General features: G+C 38.5%; 2 long non-coding RNA genes across 3 annotated transcripts; one reads left to right on the forward strand and one right to left on the reverse strand.

The window, feature by feature from the left end:
* The first annotated feature begins 745 nt into the window (after positions 1 to 745).
* Positions 746 to 13,189, forward strand: LOC126978215 (uncharacterized). 2 transcript variants are annotated; one of them, XR_007732542.1, is made up of 3 exons: positions 746 to 882; positions 1,579 to 1,708; positions 13,077 to 13,189. It is a non-coding gene; the product is annotated as an uncharacterized LOC126978215 (long non-coding RNA). The 2 variants fall into 2 exon arrangements; XR_007732543.1 differs by lacking the exon at positions 13,077 to 13,189 and adding an exon at positions 3,116 to 3,228.
* LOC126978222 (uncharacterized) lies at positions 13,178 to 18,726 on the reverse strand. Its single transcript, XR_007732551.1, has 3 exons — positions 18,607 to 18,726; positions 17,422 to 17,588; positions 13,178 to 13,537 (listed from the first exon to the last, which is right to left on the reverse strand). It is a non-coding gene; the product is annotated as an uncharacterized LOC126978222 (long non-coding RNA).
* Between the last annotated feature and the right edge of the window lie 5,910 nt (positions 18,727 to 24,636).

Raw genomic sequence — 24,636 nt, forward strand, 5'->3', positions numbered from 1 at the left:
TAGTCAAAGCATTGTTAACAACATCACAATATAGTTAGCAACGGTGTATTTTAAACATGAGTGATGTATCATCAGCCAACAACACAATTTGATATTTATCCTTTGCAATATAAGGGAGCTCATTTATATAAATAAGGAATGAAAAAGGGTCCTAAAATCGAGCCCTGTTGAACCCCCATTTTGACTAGTGATATAGAGGACCGATTTCCATTAACATCCACCTTTTGTAGTCTAAAATTTAAATAGGATGTCATTAACACCAATGCTTTATTTCTAATACCGTAATGGTGAAGTTTTCTGACTAATGTTTCGTGTTCAACACAATCAAACGCCTTGGATAAGTCTCAAGTTGGATAAGTTACATGACCCCCCAAGTGGAAGAGGCGGTAGGTTAAGCAATGCCTCAACAGCCGCACATAATCCCTCCCTCCATCCCTCCTCAAGTCCACTGACTTCATGGCTTCAGTAACCAACATACAAGCAAGGCTTTCTTACCTATCTGAAGTTGTTTTCTGGCTGGCTTTGTTCCACCACACAATGGAAGCGTTGGTAGTTGTTGGTCTCATAATTGCTATTTTATTACAATATATTATAGGACAGGATATGGAGGCAGAGCTAGTTAGCTATGTAGTATCTATTTTAATTAAAAATACATTATACTTTCATAGCGCGATAAGCTGAACTTTTTGTAAATTATTAATTAAAATGGAAAAAAATAATGACTCCTTAAAAACTACCTATATATATAATGACTTCCTTAAAGGGATCCTATATAAAGCAAACGAAGTAGGTTTACATTACTACTAATCGGCTGAAAGTCTCCTCATAGTGTGTCACGTTGATAGAAGGAAATAAAACCATTCGCCATGAAACTATTACTTTGTAAGTATTATATATTTCTTTCCACCGTTTGATCACATGCGTTAAGTGATGATTGTGTTTAAAATAATTACTATTTAATATTATATAGTAGATTGATGTTCTTGCTACTTTTCATTGAAATAATTTTTAGTTTTTGGAATCTATCGATAAACTTGTTTGAAAGTTATTCCAAAAAAACACCTATGATTTTTTAAATATGTTTTGAGATTTCTTAAAATCCACCGGTCCGAATCGGTCTGTTTTGTCAAGTCTTTCGAATGGCGCCAACCGCGATGGAATCGGTGGATCTGTTCAAAAGTCATAAGAGATTTACATACACACATACATTTAGAGGTACGGACACCATCGCGGGATATCAGGGAAGCTTCCTAGGACCTTAAAACGCCGAGATCAATCTCGATTTTCGTCAAACCAAGAAAGAGATTTTTTTTTAATTTTATATTTTCTTAGCGGGATGTTTAAAAGAAAGGCCCACTGAGTGAGCCCGTTCTAATGTCTAAAACATAAATTTTCGAATTGGTGGTGGCGGTTTTTAATGTTCAGTTAGTATTTGAACATCGTGTTTTGAATAAAAAAAAGTTAAATTTCAATATGATTTGTCTTTTCAGTTTAAATTATCAGCTTTCAGATCCTCTACCGTTTGTTTCATTTTAAATGTCATGCTCATATTTAAAGAACTAAACATTTTCATTTCAGTTGTTACATTGATTTTATCAATCGTTGCTTGGGCAAGTGCAAAATCAAAACTCTTCTGTGATTTAGCGTGTGCACATGACTACGTTCCTGTCTGTGGAAGTAATGGACAGACATATGACAACAAATGCATGTGAGTTTTCCGAAAAATCAATTAAGATAAAGATAATTCTGTGATAATAAGGTAGAGCTTATAAATTTAAAAAAATATTATAAACAAAACATAACACATGAAGTGCGTACCATCAATTAAAATCAATAATCGCCCCTTAGGTGGCTGTGATACACACACACACGGTGATCACTTATCATCATTTTTGTTGAGAACGATACACTTTTAAGTATGTTCAACTATTCTTAGTATATTTTGCTCTTTTATCGCTGCTGCTAGTTATAATAAATTGATAATTTTTCATGGTACGACAACAAGTACAGTAAATAAGTAGATTGCAAAACAAAGGAAGTTTATGTGTAGAAAGATAAAGAAATATAATGAATTGTCTCATGACAACTGTAATAAATTCTGACACGGCTAGGGATCATAACAGTGAGTTCCTGTGCCGATTTTCCGGCATCTTTTCATGTGTTATGAAGTTTTATATGTTGGAAAAGGTAACTTCATTGTATAAGGTATCTTGCTCATCCAGTTGCAATTTTTCAGAAATAATGAGCTATTGAATCATATACTTATGATCTGGTATATTTGGCACAATTAGAGCTTATAGAAGTTTTTTTTTTAAAGACGAGGGACGAGTAACTGATACGACCTGCCCGTTATAATGCAGTGCCGCTCAGAATTCTTGAACCCTAAAAATTCTTAAGGACACTGCAATTGCGCTCGTCACCATGATACATAAAATGTTCATTCTCATAAATGTTCATTGAGTCTCATGTGCCCAGTAATTTCACTAGCTACAGCGCCCATCAGACCAAAATACAATAATGTTTACAAATTATTGCTTCATGGCAGAAATAGGTCGTTGTGGTATTCATAATCTGGCTGGCATTCTGTGCAAAGGAAATTCTCCCACTGCTGAAACATGAAATGCCTTTGTTTTAACAGACTGCGAGGGAAGTCGGGCTTAAAGAATTACTTTTGCTAAGAGTATGTATGAGTCGATGAAATTGTTAAATATTTTATAAAGATACATTGCGCCTTAATACGTGCGGCTATTCCTAAGCAGTCTCTATCGAACTCTATCCAAAGTTGGATAGAAACTGCAAAAACCAAAGCTAAATATAGTTCTTTGGAGGAGGCTTTTACCCAAAAGAGGTCCATACAAAACAAGATTAAATAATTCTTATTTTTGCATGGAATCAAATAAAGTCTCATTATTATGCCTAAGCAACATTATACCTAGTGACAATGATAATATTTTCGTTAAGTAAATCTAAATATTATATTGGAAGATTTGTGCTGATATTCTTATTATAATTATGTAGTTAAATATGTTAATACCATCAATAATTGAAAACTTAGAATTAATCATAAGTGTGAGCGTTTAATCTATTCTAATTATTCTTACTTTTCACATTACAGATGTGAGTGTCGCGGTGCAAGGATTGCTCACAAAGGCAAATGCTAACAAAATCATGAAGCAAATAAAAGAAAGTAATAAAATTCAAAACAAAATATAGCAATAAATCATTCAATTATTTGTTTTATTTAAAAGAGATGTACTTAAGTCACAGGATTCTCAATAATAATGGCCATATGTTATATTTGGGACTATATATTAATTATTTTTCAATATATTCCTTCACTATATTTATTACGTCAGTATCCATCTCTACTCTGTGACTATATACACACTTTTACATTCTTTGAAATCATTGTTTAAAGTAGGAAGTTGTTCCAGTCCTCCCGAGGGACGTAGTTGTGGGAGCGCTTGAAGTTAAGCGATATCCTCAGAAACTATATTTTTGTTTCGTCAACGTTCAAATTAAATTCTGGAATTATTATAAGCCAGTGATTGTTGGTATATTTCTTTCCGGTATATGGAACCCGAACTACAAATGAAATCGATTTCATAATGAGCAACACGCCAATCAGAATATCAAATGTAGAAATACTAAATCAAATAAAATTTCACTCAGATCACAGACTACTTAGAGCAACTTTCAAATTAAATACACCAAAAAGAAGCAGAAAGACCTACCATTCATCCCTTAAGTCACTTTAAAACGAATATGAATCAAAAAGATATATAGAAAATTTAAAACATAATATCAACCAACTCGGCACCTCTTATCACACAAAGATCTACAAAATTACTAAAACAAAGTGAAAGAACAAATCTGATAGCAACAAAAAATAAGACAAAAGATATGAAAGAGGAGCTCAAAAACTTGTTTAAAAAGACAGGTAAAGCTATAAAGAATGACTACAATAATCACAGAAAACGAATTATAGAAAAAAATCTAAATACGTACAGAAACTCAAGACGAACTAACAAAGAACTAAATAAACACAAATATTGGATACAAAAATTCAAAAGTAATGATGAGAATTTCTACAAACAGACAAGAAGTGCTGAGATATGCCACAGAATTCTATAGAGAATTATACAGCAGACCATCAGAATTTGCATACGAATATATTAGTGACGAAGATATTATTTCAAGAGAATCAAACCAAATAATAGAATATATAACTGAAAAAGAAATACTATTACACTTAAAGAAACTAAAATACGACAAATGACCCGGGCCAGATAGTATTAGCAATGAAGCGTTGAAGAAAGGAGCACTTCAACTCGTGTCACACTTAACGACTTTTTAATATGGTGCTTGAAACTGAAACAGTACGTACGCATTGCTGCAAATCCGACATTATTTTGTTTTACATAAGGGGTAGCCCACTGGACATCGGAAATTATAGACCGATCAGCCTATTATCAAATATATACAAGCTGTTTGCATCTATTCTGCAGAACCGCATAAATGAACATTTAGATAAGAGGCAAACGTTTGAACAGGCTGGATTCCGTGCTGGCTTTTCAACACAATATGACCATATAAATGTAATGGAACAACTTTTAGAGAAACACAAAGAAAATAATTGCGAATTGTATGTTGCTTTTGTAGACTACTTAAAGGCGTTCGATACAATGACTCACAATTCTGATATATAAATATTCTGAATAATCTATTACGATATAGACAATGCTGTTATCATAAGGAAAAGCTTACTATTTTTTTTTATGGAATAGAAGGACAAACGAGCGTACGGGTCACCTGGTGTTAAGTGATCACCGCCGCCCACATTCTCTTGCAACACCAGAGGAATCACAAGAGCGTTGCCAGCCTTTAAGGAAGGTGTACGCGCTTTTTTTGAAGGTACCCATGTCGTATCGTCCCGGAAACACCGCACAAGGAAGCTCATTCCACAGCTTTGTAGTACGAGGGAGAAAGCTTCTTGAAAACTGCACTGTGGAGGACCGCCATACATCCAGATGGTGGGGATGATATCCTAACTTGTGGCGTGTCGTGCGAGGGTGAAATTCGGCGGCAGGAATCAAGTTAAACAGCTCTTCGGAACACTCCCCGTGATAAATGCGGTAGAAGACACACAATGAAGCGACGTCTCTACGCAACGCCAAGTGATCCAGCCGTTCACAGAGTACTGAGTCCCCGACAATTCGAGCTGCTCTACGTTGCACGCGGTCAAATGGATCCAGCAGATACTGGGGTGCACCAGACCAGAGATGACAGCAATGTTAGCAAAGCGCTAGAATGTGGGCCGGCTTGCCGTGATGATGACGCCCAGCTTCTTCGAAGCCAATTTGGCTTTGCCCTCCAGATGGCCACGGAATTGGCAATTGCTCGAGATTTCGAGACCCAGTATTCCGATATTAGGCGCGGCTTTAAGGGAAGTGTTCTCGAAGAGCGGTGATACGACAAATGGGGTTTTTTTAGTGGTAAACGCGCAAACTTGAGTCTTCTGGGGGTTAAATTGGACAAGGTTCAATTTACCCCATTCCGCGACCTTCTCGAGAGAGGACTCGATAGAAGACACAAGTTTTTTCCGGCACTGGTCGACGATTTCCCGAGAGAGACCTGCATGGCCCGTGTATACAGCATCACCAGTGCTGTCATCTGCATAGCAATGCATGTTGGAGGTGTCCAACATATCATTGATATGCAGAAGAAACAGCGTAGGAGATAGCACACAGCCTTGGGGTACTCCAGCATTCACGGGCTTCGGGTTCGAGCAATATCCGTCGACAACGACCTGTATGCTACGCCCAGTGAGGAAGCTGGAGGTCCACTTGCACAAGCTCTCGGGAAGCCCAAATGATGGAAGTTTTGAGAGGAGCACCTTGTGCCATATACGATCAAAGGCCTTCGCCATATCCAGGCTAACTGCCAGGCCTTCCCCCTTGCTTTCAATAGCCGCTGCCCATCTATGTGTTAGGTATACTAGAAGATCACCTGCCGACCGTCCATGGCGAAAGCCGTACTGTCGGTCGTTGATCAACTGGTGACTCTCTAGGTATACTAAAAGCTGGCGGCTAATTATGCTCTCCATGATTTTGGAGAGCAGGGAGGTGAAAGCAATAGGCCTGTAGTTTGCCGGATCCGAACTGTCTCCATTTTTTTGGATCGGATGGACAAGGGCTGACTTCCATGAGTCAAATTCAAATTCAAATTCAAATTCAAATTCAAATATTTTTATTCAAAATAGGATTTAAAATCACTTATTGAACGTCAAAATCTACCACCCATTCAAAAGAGACCAGAGAAGAATGGGCGCAAGAAACTCAGCGGGTTTTTTTTTAATATAAAATATGGATTACAATGTAATATCGTACAATAAACATTTATAATTAAAGAGCAGGGACTACGCCTTTGGAATAAGAGTGCCGGAATAAACGCGTTAGCACCGGCGTCAACTCAGGGGCCCACTTCTAAGCACGATTGGAGAAATGCCATCCGGCCCGCCCGACTTCCTGACGTCCAACGAAAACAGAGCTCGCCTAACAGTTTTCTGTCTGAACTGTACTTCAGGCATAGAGCTCTGACACCGCGGGATGGTCGGCGGTGTTTTTCCGTTGTCGTCAAGAGTCCAGTTGGAGGCGAAAAGAGCGCACAGGAGCTCGGCTTTCTCTATTGCCGTATGGGCCAGGGTGTCATTCCTCATGTGCAACGGCGGCATGGACGGCTGGTTGGAGTTACCAAGAGCAGCTTTCGACAACGACCAGAACTTGCGTGTTCCGGTCGGGTAACTGGAAAGCTGCTCGCCGATTTTGACGACGTGCTTAGACTTCGCACGGGCGATTTGCCGCCTAAAAAATCTGGAGGCACGGTTATATTTCCTCTTAAGAACTTTGCAGTTCGGATCGTTTGTGCCCAGCGCCGCAACCCAAGTTCGATACGCCTGTTTTTTGCAGTCAGATGCTGCTTTAACTGACGCATCGAACCGGGGCTGTGATCTGCCACCGATCGGTACTACAGAGCTTGGTATAAAAATATCCATGCCCTGCAGTATCACATCGGCTACTGCAACGGCGCAGGCACTAGAATCATCCGAAGGGAAACAAACCTTGCCCCAAGGGTAGGATGCAAAAAAGGAACGCATCCTATCCCAATCTGCTGACTTGTAGTGCCAAACGCGGCGGGTCGCTGGTGGTCTGCGACGGTGGCGTCGGATAGGCACTACACTCCTGACCAGGCAATGGTCGGACGTTCCGAGAGGGGCATCGACACAGACCTGGAAACCATCGGGATGTGTAGTCAGCAGAAGATCTAATAAGGACGACATGTGGCTATCCACATCCGGGAGCCGCGTTGGCGACTCAACCAATTGGGACAGACCATACGCCAATGCAAAATTATGCACAGATCGCCCTGCGTAGTCTGTGGTACGTGATCCAAGCCATTCGGCATTGTGCCCGTTGAAATCACCCAAGACTACGATTTCAGCGGAGGGGATCTGTGCAAGCACGTCGTCAATTGCCGCTTGAACGCAGCCCATGAGATGATCGGTGTCTGCGTTACCACTATGGGACCTGTAGACACACGCATAGATACGGACGCGGTCCTCTAAATCTACGCGGAGCCAGAGAGTAGACAGGTCCCTACCCTCAAAATTGCCGAGACGGCGACAGCAGATATCCTCCCTAACGTACACGCATACCCCGGCATGAGGCAAAAAGTTGTGCCCAATTTTGTACGGGGTACGTTAAATATGACGTATCGCTAGGTCGAGATGTCTGCGTCTCCGTAAGGAAACACAAGGCCGCTAAGTTGATGTTGAAATCGCCAGCCAAAATAAGTGGATATTTGTACCAAGTATTTTCGACCCTTCTTCAGTGTACTCCAGTTGCTCGGATAATTTTTTGGGTACACTAAGTGATCCAAAAAAAGTGAAAAGAAACTGATAAATTTATTTATCGTAGTTTTATATATTAACATATGACACTCGTTTCCCATTGAATGGACCACAGCTGTCGACTGACACATTTTCATATTATTTATATTTCAAAAATAACAATGTAAATAAAAAAAGCAATTATATTGAGGTTATTTTTGATTTAATTAATTAATTTACAAAAAAGAAAACGAAAAAACAGCAAAAAAGTGAGTAAAATTTAACTTGCAAGATTTGATTACAGACAGGCAACGGGACAGGTGAAACTAAATAAAAACGCTTGTCATAATAAAAAAAATTAAGAAAACTAGTTACTAGGACTGATAGTCCTAGTAACATCGTATCCAGAATAGAACTATTGTGTTCGCCACTCATACGTCATCATACATTCGTCGTCAAGTCCTGCGACGCTTCTTAACGCGAGTTTAAAAAAAATCAACTGACAGCAGAGTGTAGTCACCAAGGATTATGTTACGCTTATGCGTTAGTGGGCCGCAATCCCACAGGAGCGAGGAGGCGTTTCATCGGCCTCAAGGCAAAACCCGCAATATTTTTCTTTTCTGATTCCTGATTTCCCATTTCTGATACTGAGTTGCCTGTTTAGGCAACAGTGCCAAGTTAACATGCTGGTAAGTACGCATAGATTTTTTCTGTTCAGTGATAGGGCTTCATTCCCGTCTCTACTGTTGAATGCCTTTATCAGTGCTTTGGAATAGTTTATACCTCTTGTGTTGCTCCAGCGTTCAAGTATTTATTTTTGACATTGTATTCTCAGGGTTTCTGAGCTCATCGATTGTTTCACTGCCTATGACTCCGGCATACCCTGGGGACCCATCTGAGAATCAGCCTATTTTTTATGCCTATTGTGTTTAGGCAGTCAATGCAGTTTTGACTAATTTTGACGCCGTTAAGTCTGCGTCTAAGGCCAACAATGCTGCCTGACTGTCAGAGTGAATGTATATATTTTGGTTGAAGTAGCCTTTTTGGACATTGGTATCTGCGCATTCTAAAATGGCGTATACCTCTGCTTGAATTATGCAGGTAAAACTCCCTAAGTTTGTGCTGGGTGTAAGCCTGGGGCGTTCTCCATAGACCCCACTGCCAACTTAATATTCTACTTTGGACAGTAGTGACCCATAAGATGCTCCTGCCCGTCCTTGAGTTCATCCAGTCGTCCTTAGAAGGTAGTTCCACAATATACTTACTATTATTAATTGTAGGGTCATTTGATCAGGTATCATGCCTAATATATGGTCTAGCAATAGTGAGTCTTCTAAATTCCTTTAGCATTTGCGCATCCAGATAAATCAAATCAAAATCACTTTAATCATGTAGCTCAAGGAAATGACACTTACGAATGTCAAATATAAAATTATTTTCTTATTGAATCTACCGCTACTTTGTAGAAGGTTGAGCTAATATGAAGAAGTAGCAAGAAACTCCTTGCCACTCTTTTAAATCCAGATTTACATTTTCATTGTTTTACAAATGATTTCAATTACAATATAAAGTGATGCAACAAACATACTCAAACGTCAAATAGTTAATGCCTTACACAAGTAAGTCAAAAAATTAAGTGTAAATTAATACAAAAGAAAAGTTATTGAGTACAGTAGCTGCATCATCCACCACACACCGTAAATTAATAAAGCTATTCTGTGAGCATTTTATAAGGGATTATATATATAAAAAAATATGTATACAATAACTTTTAAGAATCTGAAGCATAGCCTTCGGCAACAGGATCATCCTGCCACCACAAGTAGCAGATTGACTATTGATCTAGAGGACCGATTTCCAGCTAGTTAGCTATGTAGTATCTATTTTAATTAAAAATACATTATACTTTCATAGTGCGGTAAGCTGAACTTTTTGTAAATTATTAATTAAAATGGAAAAAAATAATGACTTCCTTATAGGGTACCTATATAAAGCAAACGAAGTAGGTTTACATTACTACTAATCGCCTGCAAGTCTCCTCATAGTTGGTCAAGTTGATAGAAGGAAATAAAACCATTCGCCATGAAACTATTACTTTGTATTATCTATTTCTTTCCACCGTTTGTTTACATGCGTTAAATGAAAACTTTTTTATTAAGTATGATTATTATTCACAAAAATCATTGTTTGGAAGTCTGGCTGAAAACTGAAAATTTAGAGGATTTAGTTGCATTTCAGTACATCGTATAGATAGTGCTTAAAATAATTACTATTAAATATATTTAACTTTAAAGAGTAGAATTAATTTTCTTGCTACTTTTCATTGAAATCATTTTTAGTTTTTGGAATCTATCGATAAACCCGTTTGAAAGTTATTCCAAAAAAACACCAATATTTTTTTTATTATGTTTTGAGATTTCTTAAATTCCACCGGTCCGAATCGGTCTGTTTTGTCAAGCCTTTTCGAATGGCGCCAACCGCGATGGAATCGGTCGATCTGTTCAAAAGTTATAAGAGATTTACATACATACATACACACACACACACATACATTCAGAGGTACGGACATCATCGTGGGAATAGCAGGGAAGCTTCCTAGGACCTTAAAACGTCGAGATCTGATGCAATCTCGATTTTCGTAAAACCAAGAACTTACCGAATTTTTTTAAATTCTAAATTTTCTTAGCGGGATGTTGAAAAGAAATGCCCACTGAGTGAGCCCGTTCTTATGTCTGAAACATAAATTTTCGAATGGGTGGTGGCAGTTTTTGATATTCAGTTAGTATTTGAATATCGTATTTTGAACAAAAAAAAGTTAAAAATCAATATGATTTATCTTTTCAGTTTTAATCATCAGCTTTCAGTTCCTCTTCTAATGTCATGCTCATATTTCAGTTGTTACATTGATTTTATCAATCGTTGCTTGGGCAAGTGCAAAATCAAAAATCCTCTGTGAGTTAGAGTGCGCACATGACTACGTTCCTGTCTGTGGCAGTGATGGACAGACTTATGACAACAAATGCCAGTAAGTATTCCAGAAAATCTATTAAGATAAAGATAATTCTGTGATAATAAGTAAAAACATAACACATGAAGTGCGAACCATAAATTAAAAAACAATCATCGCCCCTATGGTGGCTGTGATACACGCACTCTGCTCTGGTGGCGGTGATCTCTTATCATCATTTTTCTTAAGGTCGATACCCATTTAAGTATGTTTAGCTATTCTTAGTATATTCTGTTCTTTTATCGCTGCTGCTAAATATACTAAATTGATAATGTTTGATGGTACGACTACAAGTACAGTGAATAAGTAGCTATTGTGATTTGGAATACCTCCATTACAATTAGATTGCAAAACAAAGGAAGTTTAGCCAAAGCCTCGCCTAGTATCGGAATACTGGGTCTCGAAATCTCGAGCGATTGCCAATTCCGCGGCCATCTGGAGGGCAAAGCCAAATTGGCTTCGAAGAAGCAGGGCGTCATCAACAAAGCACGGCAATACTTCAAGCCGGCCCATATTCTAGCGCTCTACAAAGCGCAGGTCCGGCCACACATTGAGTATTGCTGTCATCTCTGGTCTGGCGCACCCCACTATCAGCTCGATCCATTTGACCGCGTGAAACGCAGAGCAGCTCGAATTGTCGGAGACCCAGTGCTCTGTGAACGGCTGGATCACTTGGCGTTGCTTAGAGACGTCGCTTCATTGTGTGGCTTCTACCGCATTTATCACGGGGAGTGTTCTGAAGAGCTGTTCAACCTGATTCCTTCCGCCGAATTCCACCTGCGCACGACACGCCACAAATTTGGATATCATCCCCACCATCTGGATGTGTGGCGGTCCTCCACAGTGCGGTTTTCAAGGAGCTTTCTTCCACGTACTACAAAGCTGTGGAATGAGCTTCCTTGTGCGGTGTTTCCGGGACGATACGACATGGGTACCTTCAAAAAAAGCGCGTACACCTTCCTTTAAGGCCGGCAACACTCTTGTGATTCCTCTGGTGTTGCAAGAGAATGTGGGCTGCGGTGATCACTTAAGACCAGGTGACCCGCACGCTCGTTTGTCCTCCTATTCCATAAGAAAAAAAAATGTATAGAAAGATAAAGAAATAGAATGAATTGTCTCATGACAATTGTAATAAATCCTAACACGGCTAGGAATCATATCAGGGAGTTCCTGTGCCGATTTTCTGGCATATTTTCATGTGTTATGACGTTTTATATATTGGAAATGGTAACTTCATTGTATAAGGTGTCTTGCTCATCCAGTTGCAATTATTCAAAAATAATGTGCTTTTGAATCATATTCATATGATCTGGTATTTTTGGCACATTTAGAGCTTATAGCAGTTTTTTTTTTAAATGATGAGGGACGAGTTACTGATACGACCTGCCCGTTACAATGCAGTGCCGCTCAGGATTCTTGAAAAACCGTATAAATTCTTAAGGGCACTGCAATTACGCTCGTCACTTTGAGACATAAAATATTCATTCTCATAAATATTCATTAAGTTTCATTTGCCCAGTAATTTCACGAGCTACAGCGCCCTTCAGACCAAAATACAATTATGTTTACATATTATTGATTCATGGCAGAAAAATAAAGGCCATTGTGGTATTCATAATCTAGCCGGCATTTTGTGCATAGGAAATCCTGCCACTGGTGAAACATGAAATGCCTTTGTTGTATCAGATTGCGAGAGAAGTCGGGCTTAAAGAATTACTTTTGCTAAGAGTTTGTCTGAGTCAACGAAATTGTTAATAATTTTATAAAGATACATCGCGTCTTAATACGTGCGCCTATTCCTAAGCAGTCTCTATCCAACTATATCCAAAGTTGGATAGAGACTGCAAAAACCAAATCTAAATGGAGTTCTATGGAGGAGGCTTTTACCCAAAAGAGGATCATACAAAACAAGATTACATAATTGTTATTTGTGCACGGAATCACAAACAGCTTCATTATTATTATTAATATTATTATTATTCCTAAGCAACATTATACTTAGTCACAATGATAATATTTTCGTTAAGTAAATCTTAATATTATGTTGGAAGATTTGTGCTGGTATTATTATTATAATTATGTAGATAAATATCTTAATACCATCAATATTTAAAAACTTAGAACTAATCATAAGTCTGAGCATTTAATCTATTTTAATTATTCTTACTTTTCACATTACAGATGTGAGTGTCGCGGTGCAAGGATTGCTCACAAAGGCAAATGCTAACAAAATCATGAAGCAAATAAAAGAAAGTAATAAAATTCAAAACAAAATATAGCAATAAATCATTCAATTATTTGTTTTATTTAAAAGAGATGTACTTAAGTCACAGGATTCTCAATAATAATGGCCATATGTTATATTTGGGACTATATATTAATTATTTTTCAATATATTCCTTCACTATATTTAATACGTAAATCCATCTCTACTCTGTGACTATATAAACACTTTTACATTCTTTGAAATCATTGTTTAAAGTAGGAAGTTGTTCCAGTCCTCCCGAGGGACGTCTTGATTTATCTCTTGGAATGTATTCCCGTGATTGTGCAGCTAGTTGTGCCAGGAACGTGGGAGCGCTCGAAGTGAAGCGATGTCCTCAGAAACTATATTTTCGTTTCGTTAGCGTTCAACTTTAATCCTGGAATTATTATAAGCCAGTGATTGTAGGTATATTTCTTTCTGGTATATGGAACCCGCATGCCTACTATGACCTTCGTACTTATTGAAAACTCGAGCATTTCACAGGGACCTACTTGGTGCATAGTGGCGATATTATCGCGATGGAAAAGCAGAAAACAAAGCAGTCGGAAACCCTTTCATTAACTATTGGGCCAAGAAGTAAAAGGATGAAATTAGTGTCAAACGGTTTTCTATATTATCCGCAATTTCGATCAAATTCCCGTTGGGATGGCAAATACCTCTAGGTCCCCTGGTGTGCATAAGGGAGCTTGGTCGAAATGGGTGGAAGTGGGTGGTTTTGGGTGGCAATAATGTGAAATTATATACTATATATCTGTCCTTCTCTATCTAATGTTAACTTCTGTCAAATTCAGAAAATCTCGGTAATGATCTAGAAATTTCCAGAATGTGTGCAACTGATGTAATCAATCTAGAAAGTTCTAAGACTTAATGGAATGATGTAGAAAGTTCCAAAATATTTACAATTGATGAAATTGATGCGAAATGGTCTAGAAAAATTTTCTGATATGAACAGGGAAGTTCCAAGATGCGTGCCACTGATAAAATTGATCCGGAATTGTCTAAAAAAATTCTAAAATTATCTAAAAAGTTCTAAATTGGTTTTAATGATCTAGGATGCATAAGAAACCTTCAAAAAGATCTAGAAAGTTCCAATATATCTGCAACTGTTAAAATCAATCCGAAATTTTCTAGGACGTTCTAAATTCAGTAATTCAGTTTTAACTTTTATTTTATTTAATTATTAGTACCAAATCTTACTTTTAAGATAATTTAAGTTTTCTCAGTAAGTAAATTGTTAATTCTTTTGAGAAATGAAGATTCTTAAACCATAAACCCTAAAATTTTCTAAAATGGTCTAAAAAGTTCTAAAATTAGTGCGACTGTTGAAATCGATCCAAAATAATCTGAGACGTCTTAAAAAGATTAAGAAATTTTTAATATGCCTACAACTGTTTTAATTTACTTTCGGAATACTCTAGAATGATCAAAAATGTATTTAACTTTTAAAGTCAACCTGAAGTGGTCTAAAAAGTTCAAAAATTTTTTGGAATAATCTGGAAACTTCCAAAATGCCTAAAACATGAAGATTATTTAAAGTACAATTGTACAGTAAGTAAACAAATTCACGTAATTTCGAGGAATGAACGAAAACGTCCTAACCTGAATATTCTAGAGTAGAAGACTCTAGAAATTTCGATATTTGACGATATATAAACCGAAATCCAGTGACTTGTCGTCAGTTCTATTGTGTTCTCAGTCCAGTAAAGATCATTGAAGTGAACAGTAATTAAACAAATTCACGTTATGTCGAGGAACGAAAACTTCGGAACTATTTAAATATTCTAGAGTGTTCTGGAACTAGAAATTTCGATACTTGACGATATATATACCGAAATCCAGTTAGGATCATTGAAAGTAGTAGTAGTAGTAGTTCTAGTGAAGATCATTAAAATAGCGAGTTAACAATAATTAAACAAATTCAAGTAATTTCAAGGAACGAAAATGCCCGAACTATTTGAACATTCTAGAGTGTTTTGGTAGTAGAAATTTCGATATTCAATAGTATATAAACCGAAATCCAGTGATTTTCCGTTAGAGGAACGGCTTCCAAATAATCGTGAAAGGATAAAAAGATCTACAGAAAATTAAACAGAAGAAGAAAGACTAACTGTTGATGAAACGCGATCACGATTAAAATTATTGTTCAACTTGAAGTCGAAAAGACCTCAAGTAACGAAATAATAGCCAATCTACGTCAACAACGACCTGCTAAATGTAAGAGTCTAGAACTTGAAGCTTTCCATCATGATTGCAAAAAATAATACAGTAAATATCCAGATATTGTAATCGGAAAAATGAATATGATATGCAAGTATTGTCATGCACGGAAACTGCAGGTATTTGCTGTTCGAGTGGTAAAGTCAGTTTACCAGATGTACCCCCACCACAATCACTTGCATATAAGACAAGAGACTCTCCAGATTCCAATCATTTCCTACAAAATATACGACGATTCAACTGTTGTTTCAAATGACTTCATTTGGAGTTTCATTAATACATACAGCACCAAAGCTGCACCATTCCTAGCTATGATGTTTTTAAAACAGTTAGCCAAACATGAAGCTCAACGTTTTTCTCATACAGCAGAATTAGTGAATACCAGATTCCATACTGATTACGTATTGCACGGGAGACATGACCTTGAATCCGCAAAAAGGTTAAAAGCAGAACTTATAGCACTGTTAAGTTCGGGTGGAGTCAATCTCAGAAAATGGTCATCTAACAAAATAGAATTATTTGATGAAGATAAGGACAACAGTACAAATAGCCACACGTATATTTTCAAGAAGTACCAAGAGTCAACAAAGGCCTTGGGATTACAATGGAAAACAAATGATAAATTATGTTTAACCTCATATTAGAACCATCGTTAAAGCTTACCAAACGCACTTTATTGTCTGACATATCAACACTATTCGACCCTCTTGGTTAGTTTTTACTTACCTGTTAAAACCAAGCTTGAGTTGTTATTCCAGGAAATTTGATAACTTTATCTTCAATGGGATGATATATTGCCAGAAACCATTGTTATAGATGAGATACCATAAGAAATAACTTAAATAACAATATAAAGCATATTAATATACAAAGTTGGCTACAATGCAACGTTAATGACACCACTGAGCTTCACGGATTCTGTGATGCATCTGTAAAGGCTAATGCATGCGATATATATGCTAGGATTCATTAGAATGACCAAAACAAATTGTCGGTTGTCATCGTAGCAGCAAAAACACGGCTTGTAACATCAATGAAGATTATTTCGCTACCTAGACTAGAACTATGCGCCGCTGTTACTATCAAAGATGATAAAAAGTACACGTAAATGTTTGTCTAAATATAATAGGTATATAATTGGTTGGCCTGACTCCACAGCGGTATAAGGATAGTTGAGCGGAGATCTTAATCGATGCAAACCATTTGTGGTAAATACGGTCAAACATGTCAAAGAAACAATACCGTCATCATGCTGGGGCTATGTACAGTCCAAGGACAACAATTCTGATTGCGCAAGTAGAGGAAGCACGGCTGACGAGCTAGTTCACCATTCCATATGGTGGTCCGGCCCAGTTTGGTTGCCATCGTTTGAGGAAAAAACCACAAAAAGTACATCCTACAGTACAAACAAAGAGATTAAAATTTCAACACAAATATATGTGTCTACGCTAAAATATGAAAACGGCGTCATAAAAACCTTATTAAATAGATATAACAATAATAAGCAAGTATTGCGAGTTATGGCTTGGATGCTTCGTTTCTCTATGCGATTGAGTAACAAACCATCATATCTAACAACACCTGAACACAAAGGTGAATACTATTTTATTAAAATATGTACAATCATTGGAATTGTCAGAGGATATCATATTTATTGAAAAGCACAAGCAAGCGCATCCTAGGAGTAAGATTTAAAATTTACATCGTTTCTGGATGACCAAGAAGTTTTAAGAGTAGGTGGACGAATATCAACAGCAAATATAAATAATAATAATATGAAACATCCTACAATTTTACCACACAACCATCATTTGACGAATATGCTTATTGATTATGCTCATAGAATGACTAATTATTGCTTGATTCACCACCAGCTAGAACCAATATTTCGAGACCATTTTATTATACAGGAATAGGTTTTACAGGTTTTGTTGATATAAAGTCAGCCAAAGGACGAGAAATTTAATGCACCAAAGGATACATTGCTGTATTCATATGCATGACAACCAAGGGTATTCGTCTTGAGCTTGAATCCGATCTTACCGCGTCTGCCTTTCTTGCACCTTTCTGTCGACTCTCAGCTCGTCGCGGAATTCCAGGTCACATGAACAGTGACAACGGAAACAATTTCATAAAATCAAACAGAATGCTGCAGGAAGAGATATTCAACTTGAAATCCGTGATAGATGACCAGTTCTATACGCAGATAACTGAAATGCAAATTTAGTGTCAACAGGTATATTCATCAGAACCAGATCCAATACCCTTTCTGCCCAAAATATTGATTGGGATTAATAATAATAATAATAATAATAATAATGAAGCTTTATTTGATTCCATGCAAAAATAACAATTATATAATCTTACTCTAAGTTACTATCTCTGTTTTGTATGGACCTCTTTTGGGTAAAAGCCTCCTCCAAGGAACTTCATTCAGCTTTGGTTTTTGCAGTCTCTATCCAACTTTGGATAGAGACTGCTTAGGAATAGGCGCAAAAAGACGCGTTGTATCTTTTAAAATAATTAACAATTTCATCGACTCAGACATACTCTTAGCAAAAGTAATTCTTTAAGCCCGACTTCCCTCGCAGTCTGAAAAAACAAAGGCATTTCATGTTTCACCAGTGGGAGGCTCCTTTGCAACGAATGCCGGCTGGATTATGAATACCACAACGGTCTATTTCTGTCATGAAGAAATAATTTGTAAACATAATTGTATTTTGGTCTGAAGGGCGCTGCAGATAGTGAAATTACTGGGCAAATGAGACTAATGAACATTTATGAGAATGAACATTTTATGTCTCAAGGTGACGAGCGCGAACGAAGTATTACAATTCTCATGAGACAATTCATTTTATTTCATTATCTTTCTATACATAAACTTCCTTTGTTTTGTAATCTAATTGTAAAGGAGGTATTCCAATTCACAAATGTAGTAGTCGTACCATCAAAAATTATCAATCTGTTATATTTAGCAGCAGCGATGGAAGAGCAGAATATACTAAGAATAGTTGAAAATACTTAAAAGGGTATCTTCCTCAAGAAAAATGATGATAAGTCATCACCGCCATCACAGCAGAGTGTATGTAACAGAGCCACCTCAGGGGCGATGAATGTTTTGAAATTGATGGTACGCACTTCGTGTGTTTATAATATTTTTAAATTCAACCGCTCTATCTTTTTATCACGGAAATATCTTTATCTTAATAGATTTTCCGGAATACTTACAAGCATTTGTTGTCATATGTCTGTCCATTAGTGCCACAGACAGGAACGTAGGCATGTGCACGCGCTAACTCACAGAAGAATTTTGATTTCGCACTTGCCCAAGCAACGATTGATACAATCAATGTAACAACTGAAATAAAAATGTTTAGTTCTTTAAATATTAGCATGACATTTAAGACTTTAATAAAAGAAACGGTGGATGATTAAAACTGAAGAGAAAATTCACTTTCAATTTCAACTAATTTAATTAAGAATAGGATAAAAAGTCACTATCAGAACGTCAAAAACTGCTATCACCCATTCGAAAATTTATGTTTCAGACATGAGAACGGGCTCACTCAGTGGGCCTTTTCTTTTTAACTAATAAAATTGAAAATTTTCAAATATTCGGGAAGTTCTTGGTCAGTCAAATCAGGTGGTCTCTTGTCATTTAATGATTGGGCAACAGCTGGCATTCATAGGAGCAGACAAAGCCTAAATGAACTATATAGTGAGAGATCACGTTTTCTCGAGTATGTTAAAAAATACTCTAAATTATTTAAAAGTATTTGTTCTATTGCAAAGTCTATGCATATCAGACAGATAATAAAAAATGCACCGAATAAATAAAGATGACTTGGAATGTGATTAACTGGGAAGAGTGACCGCAACATTGAAAACAATTTATCAGTAAACAATACTATAATTCAATCTCAGCAGGAAGTTGCTTCTGCTTTTGAGAAATTTTTTTCTGACATTCCAGTTTCTATCACAAGCACTCTTGTCTCCTCCACCAGTGTTGCTGAGTCACTCCAGTACTCTGTAAATGGCTAGATCATTGTCGGGTATCCATCCCCGACAATTCGAGCAGCTATGCGATGCACGCGGGCATTAGGTTCTAGCTGATACTGCGGTGCGTCTGACCAGAGGTGACAACAATACAGGCAGTATCTGGTGTTCCTGCGCTTCCTGCACTTCTTTTGGAGTGCGCTTTAATCTAGGTCAGCTTGAAGTATTACCATGATCTATTAATGAACCCTAGCTTCATTGAAGCCAATTTGGCTTCCTTGACACCTTCCTTGACACCTTCCAGATGACCTGTAGACATGACCGGACGTGGTCTTCATAATCTACTCGCAGCCAGAGAGTACACCCTACCCTTGAAATTGCCGAAACGTTGACAGCAGATATACTCCCCAACAAACACACCTACCCATATTATTATTCTTTCATTATGTGAGTGAGAAACTTACAGCGTCACATCAAAAAACCCTTTTAGTCACCCACAACTCACAAAACAGTAGTTTCGTAAGTTAAATCGTAAAAAAATACTTGCTAGATGTTCATTAAACTTACAATTTGTTAAAATTATAATAACATTCGAATAGGACACAAAAATAGTTTATTTATTTATTTATTATTACAAGGAAACATAACAAACACATCACAAGAACTGAAAAATATAGGAAAGAGATACAAAATATAAATGTAGATGCGTCCTAACACATGTTTCACAAATACAATAATAACAAAAAGAAAAATCAAAGGTATACAGTCACAAAACGCAAACATTCACAGAAGTAACTAATTTAAAAGATGTAGACAAATGAAATTAATTAAAACTAAACTTGGGGCAACGATAAGAACGATTTTAATTTTAATTCTAAACTGTGTCTGAACACAGCAGGGGAGCACGAAAATATGTCGATGTCGAGAAAACTATTGTAAGATTTACACATTCTGTGCAATGGCGCGCGAAACCCAATGTTTGTTCTTGGGGACGATAGCTCAAAAGTAATGCATGTGCGGAGAGACCTGGCTGGGACGTGAAAGCCTACGAGACTGAGGAGCTCAGAAGATGTCAGCTCACCAGTACATATTTTCTTTAAAGTTACACAGTCTGTTATAGTGCGGCGCTGACATAGCTGAAGAAAGTTGTATTCACGCAACAAATCATTATAGTGGGCTCGATTTCCTTTTACACGATAATTTAATGTGCGTAAGAACTTTTATCCTATTGTATCCTATCCTTGGGTAGGTATTTCGTAATGGATGCTTAATAATGGTAAAAAAGTATCGATAAACTATAATTGTGAGGTATTCCCTATTAAAGGCTTATTTTTTTCATTATTTGAATGTTCACCACTTCAGTCATCACTAATCAGTGACCAGTGTATCGCGAGTCTTCTGGGCAAATAGATTATGTGTTTGCCTTTCGAAGGAATCAAGCTGAAATGGACACTTTCTACTACTGTATGTGATGTGTGTACATGTGTAAATTGTGTTTTTAAGTTTGTTAATTGTAATTATTTCTTTTACGGTAAATTTGACATTTAGTTTTTCTTTGACGTTTGCGAATACGGGTGAGTTAATTTAAATATAAAACAAGATGCACAATATTTAATTTACAGTTCAGATCAGTTATTACCGAAATAAAAAAGTGTTCGTAAGAATGAACATAGAGAATTTTTATTTCGTCGCAAATAATCAAAAAAATCAATGGTGAAGCCGACGATCCAGAGGTAAATATGTACGTCGTCTAAACAGTTCTGCTAATTCTTAGTATATTTATTTGAATACTAGCTGACCCGACAGACGTTGGTCTGTTCATAATAAAAAAAAACTCTTGCGGATGGAATTTTGGAAAGTCCGTTCTCAGTTGACCTCTACTCGTTGAAATGTTTTGATCCAGACCACAATCTTTCAAGGATTTGCCTTAAGATTTGAATGGTCAGGGCGAATGCGAGACGGATCGGAAATTAAAGATTTGCGATACGACATATTTAACGTACCCCAGGTACAAAATAGAGCATAATTTCATGCCTCATGCCGGGGTATGTGTGTACGTTAGGGAGGATATCTGCTGTCGCCGTCTCGGCAATTTTGAGGGTAGGGACCTGTCTACTCTCTGGCTCCACGCAGATTTAGAGAACCTTGTCCGCATCAATGCGTGTGTCTACAGGTCCCATAGTGGTAACGCAGAAACGGATCACCTCATGGGCTGCGTTCAAGCGGCATTTGATGACATGCTTGCTCAGATCCCCTCCGCTGAAATCGTAGTCTTGGGTGATTTCAACGGGCACAATGCCGAATGGCTTGGATCACGTACTACAGACTACGCAGGGCGATCTGTGCATAATTTTGCATTGGCGTATGGTCTGTCCCAATTGGTTGAGTCGCCAACGCGGCTCCTGGATGTGGATAGCCACATGCCGTCCTTATTAGATTTTCTGCTGACTACACATCCCTATGGTTACCAGGTCGACGCCCCACTCGGAACGTCCGACCATTGCCTGGTCAGGAGTGTAGTGCCTATCCGACGCCAATGTCGCAGACAACCAGCGACCAGCTGCGTTTGACACTACAAGTCAGCAGATTGGGATAGGATGCGATCCTTTTTTGCATCCTACCCTTGGGGCAGGGTTTGCTTCGGATGATCCTACTGCCTGCGCCATTGCAGTAGCTGATGTGATACTGCAGGGCATGGATATTTTTATACCAAGCTCGGTGCCGATCGGTGGCAGATCATAGCCCTGGTTCGATGCGTCAGTTAAAGCAGCATCTGACTGCAAAAAACAGGCGAATCGAACTTGGGTTGCGGCGCTGGGCTCAAAGGATCCAAACTGCAAAGTTCTGAAGAGGAAATATAACCGTGCCTCCAGATTTTTTAAGCGGCACATCGCCCGTGCGAAATCGAAGCACGTCGTCAAAATTGGCGAGCAGCTTTCCAGTTACCCGACCGGAACACGCAAGTTCTGGTCGTTGTTGAAAGCTGCTCTTGGTAACTTCAACCATTCGTCCATGCCGCCGTTGCACATGAGGAATGACACCCTGGCCCATACGGCAAAAGAGAAAGCCGATCTCCTGTGCACTCTTTTTGCCTCCAACTCGACTCTTGACGACATCGGAAAAACACCGCCGACATCCCGCCGTATCAGAGCTCCATGCCTGAAGTACAGTTCCGACAGAAAACTGTTAGGCGAGCTCTGTTTACGTTGGACGTCAGGAAGTCGAGCGGGCCGGATCGCATTTCTCCAATCGTGCTTAGAACGTGTGACCCTGAGTTGACGCCGGTGCTAACGCGTTTATTCCGGCACTCTTATTCCAAAGGCATAGTCCCTGACTCATGGAAGTCAGCCCTTGTCCATCCGGTACCAAAAAAAAGGAGACAGTTCGGATCCGGCAAACTACAGGCCTATTGCTATTACTTCTCTACTCTCCAAAATCATGGAGAGCATAATTAACTACTAGCTCTTGGTATACCTTGAGGGTCACCAGTTGATCAAAGACCGACAGTACGGCTGTCGCCATGGTAGGTCGACTAGCGATCTTCTGGTATACCTAACACATAGATGGGCGGCGGCTATTGAAAGCAAGGGGGAAGGCCTGGCAGTTAGCCTGGATATAGCGAAGGCCTTTGATCATGTATGGCACAAGGCGCTCCTCGCAAAACTTCCATCATTTGGGCTTCCCGAGAGCTTATGCAAGTGGACCTCCAGCATCCTCTCTGGGCGCAGCATACAGGTCGTTGTCGACGGTTATAGCTCGAATCCCAAGCCCGTGAACGCTGGAGTGCCCCAAGGCTGTGTGCTATCTCCCACGCTGTTTCTTCTGCATATCAATGATATGTTGGAAATGGACTTGGTTATACATTGCTATGCAGACGACAGCACTGGTGATGCCGTATACACGGGTCATGCAACTCTCTCTCGGGAAAACATCGACCAGTGTCGAGAGAAACTTATGTCTTCTATCGAGTCCTCTCTCGAGAAGGTCGCGGAATGGGGTAAGTTGAAACTTGTCCAATATAACCCCCAGAAGTCTCAAGTTTGCGGCGTTTACCACTAAAAAAACCCCATTTGCCGTTACACCGCTCTTCGAGAACACTTCCCTTAAAGCCTCGCCTAGTATCGGAATACTGGGTCTTGAAATCTCAAGCGATTGCCAATTCCGTGGCCATCTGGAGGGCAAAGCCAAATTGGCTTCGAAAAAACTGGGCGTCATAAATAGAGCACGGCAATACTTCAAGTCGGCCCGCATTCTAGCGCTCTACAAAGCGCAGTTCCGGCCTCACATGGAGTATTGCTGTCATCTCTGGTCTGGCGCACCCCAGTATCAGCTCGATCCATTTGACCGCGTGCAACGCAGAGCAGCTCGAATTGTCGGTGACCTAGCGCTCTGTGAACGGCTGGATCACTTGGCGTTGCGTAGAGACGTCGCTTCATTGTGTGTCTTCTACCGCATTTATCACGTGGAGTGTTCCGAAGAGCTGTTCAACCTGATTCCTGCCGCCGAATTTCACCTTCGCACGACACGCCACAAGTTAAGATATCATACCCACCATCTGGATGTGTAGCGGTCCCCCACAGTGCGGTTTTCAAAGAGCTTTCTTCCTCGTACTACGAAGCTGTGGAATGAGCTTCCTTGTGCGGTGTTTCCGGGACGATACGACATGGGTTACTTCAAGAAAAGCGCGTACACCTTCCTTAAAGGCCGGCAACGCTCTTGTGATTCCTCTGGTGTTGCAAGAGAGTGCGGGCGGCGGTGTTCACTTAACACCAGGTGACCCGTACGCTGGTTTGTCCTGCTATTCCTTAAAAAAAAAGCATACACAATACATAGGAATAAGTATAGTAGGTATGTTATTCTTCTACTATATTGTGTGTAAGTATGTAAATAAATAAATACCTTGAATGTCGGATTAAATCCTCGTTCTTAGATGTCTGCCCCAAACGGGGTCATTTGGAAACAAACATTGTATTTTTGAGTATTTTCTAGAAAATGGTAGCACAATTCTTGCGTTTCTCGACATGACGTGCACTGTCAGTTGTATTTTATTACTCATGTAGAGTGTAACTAACAAAAAACTTCATTGAATTCTTTCTATTCTCGAGATGTCATGAAAATGTCAATCCATACAAAATGTATCAAAAAATAAATTATTTTTTATAATAATATTATTTCGTGTTTTTTTCGATATTTTATTACTTATTATCCTATTCCGGACTAAGAGAAATCCAAAAAAACAAACAACAGAAAAATTGGTCTTGC

The sequence above is a fragment of the Leptidea sinapis genome, chromosome 47 (assembly GCF_905404315.1).
Source record: "Leptidea sinapis chromosome 47, ilLepSina1.1, whole genome shotgun sequence".
In the NCBI taxonomy this organism is placed as follows: domain Eukaryota; kingdom Metazoa; phylum Arthropoda; class Insecta; order Lepidoptera; family Pieridae; genus Leptidea; species Leptidea sinapis.